The sequence below is a fragment of the Eumetopias jubatus genome, unplaced genomic scaffold (genome assembly GCF_037043125.1).
Source record: "Eumetopias jubatus isolate StellerSeaLion01/CBP00866 unplaced genomic scaffold, mEumJub1_p1.0 scaffold_11, whole genome shotgun sequence".
NCBI classification, from domain to species: Eukaryota; Metazoa; Chordata; class Mammalia; order Carnivora; family Otariidae; genus Eumetopias; species Eumetopias jubatus.
Genome location: NW_028274817.1, coordinates 60,161,863 through 60,167,682, shown reverse-complemented (window position 1 = coordinate 60,167,682; position 5,820 = coordinate 60,161,863). Strand labels below are relative to the sequence as shown.

General features: G+C 43.0%; 1 pseudogene; it reads left to right on the top strand.

The window, feature by feature from the left end:
* Window positions 1-1,213: 1,213 nt before the first annotated feature.
* Window positions 1,214-2,642, top strand: LOC114207517 (MAP kinase-activated protein kinase 5-like; annotated as a pseudogene).
* The last annotated feature ends 3,178 nt before the right edge of the window (window positions 2,643-5,820 follow it).

The following is a 5,820-nucleotide window of genomic DNA, read 5'->3' as shown; positions in this document are numbered from 1 at the left end:
ATTTGACAAAATACAGCATCCTTTCTTGATTAAAAATTTCCGCAGAGGAGGGATACAGGGAACATATATCAATATCATAAAACCCACATAAGAAAATCCCACAAGGAATATCATTATCAATGGGGAAAAATTAGAGCTTTTCACCCACAAATGTTAGATCTCATATAGAAATTCAGCAAAGTGGCAGGATATAAAATTAATGCACAGAAATCAGTTACATTTTTATACACTAGCAATGAGACAGAAGAAAAAGAAATTAAGAAATCAATCCCATTGGGAGGGCCCTAGGGCTTGTCCTGAGTGTGGCGCAGCTTGAGGAGACCTTGGCAGATGCCTGCAAATCCACTGCGTGGGGGCGCCTGGGTGGCTCAGTTGGTTAAGCAACTGCCTTCCGCTCAGGTCATGATCCTGGAGTCCCGGGATCGAGTCCCGCATCGGGCTCCCTGCTCAGCAGGGAGTCTGCTTCTCCCTCTGACCCTTCCCCCTCTCATGTGCTCTCTCTTCGTCTCTCTCAAATAAATAAATAAATAATCTTAAAAAAAATCAACTGCGTGGTTTGGGGGCGCTTGAAAACCACAGCGGGCGGCGCGCTGGGAGGGGCGCGTGGAGCGGTGGGGGCAAGGAGTCGGGTGGCAGGACGGGTGACCCGGAGCTCAGCGCCGGCGGGCGCGGGTGTCCCAGCGATGTGTGGGGCTGAAGCGGCATCGGAGCGGCGGCGGCGGCGGCGGCGGCGGCGGCGGCGGCGGCGGCGGCGGCGGCGGCGGCGGCGGGTTCGACCTCAGCTTCGCAGCGGTGCTGGCGGCGGAGACGGAGGAGCAAGTTACTCATTAGGACCTGGCGAGCCCAGGCCTAATCGATGGCCCCGCGAGGCCTCTGCATAGCGCCCCGGACGTGGACCCTCCCCGCCTCGCCCTGCCCCGGGAGCCTGCCTCCCCGGCAGGGGATGAAGCCGGGAGGCGGCCGCACGGGGCCCAGCACAAAGGCTTGTCCCCGGGGGCCTCCGCCGCCAGCCTAGAGCCCCCGCCGAAGCAGAGCCTGGGCCGGGGCCCCCTCATCCCCGCCGGTCCCTGGGGACGGCTGCTGCCAGTCTCCCCGAGGCCCAGGGGCCAGAGCGCGGAGCCCCTTGCTCCCTTGGCTATGGTGGGACCGGGCAGCTGTTCAGCCTCCGCCGCTCCCGGCCGTAGAGGCCTCACGGAGCACGTCCGGGGAGAGCGACATGGAGAAAGCCATCAAGGAAACTCCATTTTAGAGGAATATAATATCAGTTGGACTCAGAAGCTGGGAGCTGGAATTAGTGGTCCAGTTAGAGTCTGTGTAAAGAAATCTACTCAAGAACAGTTTGCACTGAAAATTCTTTTTGATCATCCAAAAGCTAGAAATGAGGTACGTCTGCACATGATGTGTGCCACACACCCAAATATAGTTCAAATTATTGAAGTGTTTGCTAACAGTGTACAGTTTCCTCATGAGTCCAATCCCAGGGCTCAACTCTTAATTGTAATGGAAGTGATGGAAGAGGGAGAGCTATTTCACAGAATCAGCCAGCACGGCACTTTACAGAGAAGCAAGCCAGCCAAGTATCAAAGCAGATAGCTTTGGCTGTACAGCACTGTCACTTGTTAAACATCGCTCACAGAGATCTCAAGCCTGAAAATCTGCTCTTCAAGGATAACTCTTTGGATGCCCCAGTGAAGTTGTGTGACTTTGGATTTGCCAAAATTGACCAAGGTGACTTGATGACACCCCAGTTCACCCCTGATTATGTTGCACCTCAGGTATTGGAGGCACAGAGAAGGCATCAGAAGGAGAAATCTGGCATCAGACCTACCTCGCCAACACCCTACACTTACAACAAGAGCTGTGACCTGTGGTCCCTAGGGGTGATTTTCTATGTGATGTCACATAGATAAATGGAACAGAATAGAGAACCTAGAAATGGACCCTCTTTTTTACTTCAAACACCACAGCTGAACTATCCCAAAGGATATGCGGAAAAAGATCATGACAGGCAGTTTTGAGTTCCCAGAAGAAGAATGGAGCCAGATTTCAGAAATGGCCAAAGATGTTGTGAGGAAGCTCTTGAAGGTCAAACCAGAGGGAAGACTCACCATAGAGGGAGTATTGGACCACCCCTGGCTCAACTCGACTGAGGCCTTGGATAATGTGCTACCCTCTGCTCAACTGATGATGGATAAGGTAGTGGTTGCAGGAATCCAGCAGGCTCACGTGGAACAGTTGGCTAACATGAGAATCCAGGATCTGAAAGTCAGCCTCAAACCCCTGCACTCTGTGAACAACCTCATTCTGAGGAAGAGGAAATTACTTGGCACCAAGCCAAAGGACGGTGATTATATCCATGACCATGAGAATAAAGCCAAGGATTCAAATGTTGCCTTGGAAAAGCTCCAAGATGTGATTGTTCAGTGTATTCTCCCCCATGCTGGAGAGAATGAAGTTGAAAAGTTGAATGAAGCAATGGAGGAGGCTTGGAAGTATAACCGGGAATGCAAACTCCTAAGAGATACTCTGCAAAGCTTCAGCTGGAATGGTTGTGGATTCACAGATAAAGTAGATCGACTAAAACTGGCAGAAATTGTGAAGCAAGTGATAGAAAACAAACCAAGTCCCATGAATCCCAATAATGACAGCTTCAGACTTTGTTTTTTTAACAATTTGAAAAATTATTCTTTAATGTATAAAGTAATTTTTATGTAAATTAATTAATCATAATTTCATTCCCATATTACTTAAAGATGCTGCATAGATTTAGATAGAGGACTTATTCATAGTATGGTTCATTTGTTTGTTTTTAAGAAAAGCTCAGTTCGTAGAGATATACTATTACTCTAGGACTGTTTTCTGGTATGTTTGTAAGATGACAGATGGTATCGTCAGACAAAATTGTTTTATTTGTAATAAAGTGTACAAAAGCCATTTGCCAGTGGTAGACAAAGGACTGGCTATACTGACCTGTTTAGTAAACAGTTGAATAAAAAAAGAAAGAAAGAAAGAAATCAATCAATCAATCCCATTTATAATTACACCAAAAACCATAAGATACCTAGGAATAAACCTAAGCAAAGATGTAGAGGATTTGTACTCTGAAATCTATAGAACACTCAAGAAAGAAATTGAGGAAGACACAAAGAAATGGAAAAACATTCTATGCTCGTGGATTTTAAGAAAAATTATTGTTAAAATGTCTATGTTACCCAGAGCAATCTACACATTCAATGCAATACCTATCAAAATAACATTTACATTTTTCACAGAACTGGGACAAATAATCCTAAAATTTGTATGGAACAAGAAAAGACCCCAAATAGCCAGAGGAATGTTGAAAAAGGAAACCAAATCTGGTAACATCACAATGCCAGACTTCAAACTGTATTACAAAGCTGTAATCATCAAGAGAGTATGGTACTGGCACAAAAACAGTCACATAGATAAATGGAACAGAATACAGAACCCAGAAATGGACCCTCAACTCTATGGCCAACTAATCTTTGGCAAAGCAACAAAGAATATCCAATGGAAAAAAAGTCTCTTCAACAAATGATGTTGGGAAAATTGGACATCCACATGTAGAGGAATGAAACTGGAACATTTTCTTACATCATACACAAAAATAGATTCAAAATGGATGAAAGACCTAAATGTGAGACAGGAATTCATAAAAATCCTAGAGGATAGCACAGCAACCTCTTTGACCTCGGCTGCAGCAACTTCTTGCTAGACACATCTCCAAAGGCAAGGGAAACAAAAGCAAAAATGAACTATTCAGACTTCATCATAATAAAAAGCTTTTGCATAAGGAAGGAAATAGTCAACAATACCAAGAAACAATCTACAAAATGGGAGAAGATATTTGTAAATGTCTCATCAGATAAGGGGCTAGTATCCAAAATCTACAAAATCTTATCAAACTCAACACCCAAAAAACAGAAAATCCAGTCAAGAAATGGGCAGAAAGCAATGTCCACAATAGTCAAACTGTGGAAATAGCTGAGATGTCCTTCAACAGATGAATGGATAAAGAAGAGATATGGTCCATATATACAATGAAATATTACTCAGCCATCAGAAAGGATGAATACTTACAATTTGCATCAACATGGATGGAACTGGAGGGGATTATGCTAAGTGAAATAAGTCAAACAGAGAAAGAACTCACTCATGTGTAAAACATAAGAAATAGTGCGGAGGACATTAGGGGAAGGGAGGGAAAACTGAGTGGGAAGAAATCAGAGGAGACAAACTGTGAAAGACTCTGGACTCCAGGAAACAAACTGAGGGTTACAAAAGGGAGGGGTTGGGGGATGGGGTAACAGGGTGATGGGTATTAAGGAGGGCACATGTGGTGATGAGTACTGGGTGTTATACACAACTAATGAATCATTGAACACTACATCAAAAACTAATGATGCACTCTATGTTGGCTAATTGAACTTAATAAAAAAAGGAAAAGAAATTAAAAAAATAGACACAGTACATGAACAGACATTTCTCCAAAGAAGACCTATAAATGGCCAACGAACACATGAAAAAATGCTCAACCATCACTCAGCATTAGGGAAATACAGATTGAAACCACCTCACCCTGGCAGAATGGCTAAAATAATGTCAGGAAACAACAAATACTGGCAAGGATGGAGAGAAAGGGAAACGCTTTTACAGTGCTGGTGAGAATGCAAGCTGGCACAGCCATTGTGGAAAACAGTATTAATATTCCTCAAAAATTTAAAAACAGACCTACCTTATGACGAGCAATTGCACTACTAGCTATTTACCCAAAAGATACAAATGTAGTGATCTGAATGGGCATCTTCACCCCAATGTTTATAGCAGCTATGTCCACAATAGCCAAACCATGGAAAGAGCCCAGATGTCCATCGACAGATGAAGGGATAAAGAAGATGTGGCATATATACACAATGGAATATTACTCAAAAATAGAAAAAATGATATCTTACCATTTGCAATGACGTGTATGGAACTAGAGGGTATTATGCTAAGCAAAATCAGTAAGTCAGAGAAAGATAATTATTATATGATTTCACTCATATGTGGAATTTAAGAAACAAAACAAAAGATCATGGGGAAGGGAAGGTAAAATAAAGTAAGATGAATTCAGAGAGCGAGACAAACTATAAAGACTATTTTTTAGAAAAGATTTTACTTGTGTATTTGACAGAGAGAGCGAGAGAGCACAAGCAGAGGGAGCAGTAGTAAGAGAGGGAGAAGCAGGCTCCCCACCAAGCAGGAAGCCCCATGAAGGGCTCAATCCCAGGACCCTGAGATCATGACCTGAGCCAAAGGCAGGTGCTCAACCATATGAGCCACCCAGACTCCCCAAAGACTCTTAACTATAGGAAACAAACAGGGTTGCTGGAGGGGTAGTGGGTGGGGTGATGTGGTAACTGGGTGAAGGGCATTAAGGAGGGCATGTGATGTAATGAGCACTGGGTGTTATACGCAACTGATGCATCACTAAATTCTATCTCTGAAACTAAAAATACATTATATGTTAATCAATTGAATTTGAATAAAATAAAATTTAAAAAGATGTCAGTATTATACAAAACGATTTATAGATTCAATGTATCCCTATTACAATAGAACAGCTTTTGGTAGAAATAGAAACATCTATCCTAAACTTATGTTCAGTCAGAAGGGCTTTCAAATATGTAAGAAAAATATTGAAAAAAAAAGAAAAAATGGAAGGTCTTAGACTTTTTGATTTAAAGCGTTAATACTAAGTAATGGTAATAATATCATTGTAATACTGACATTAAACAATACATATACCAGACCAATGGA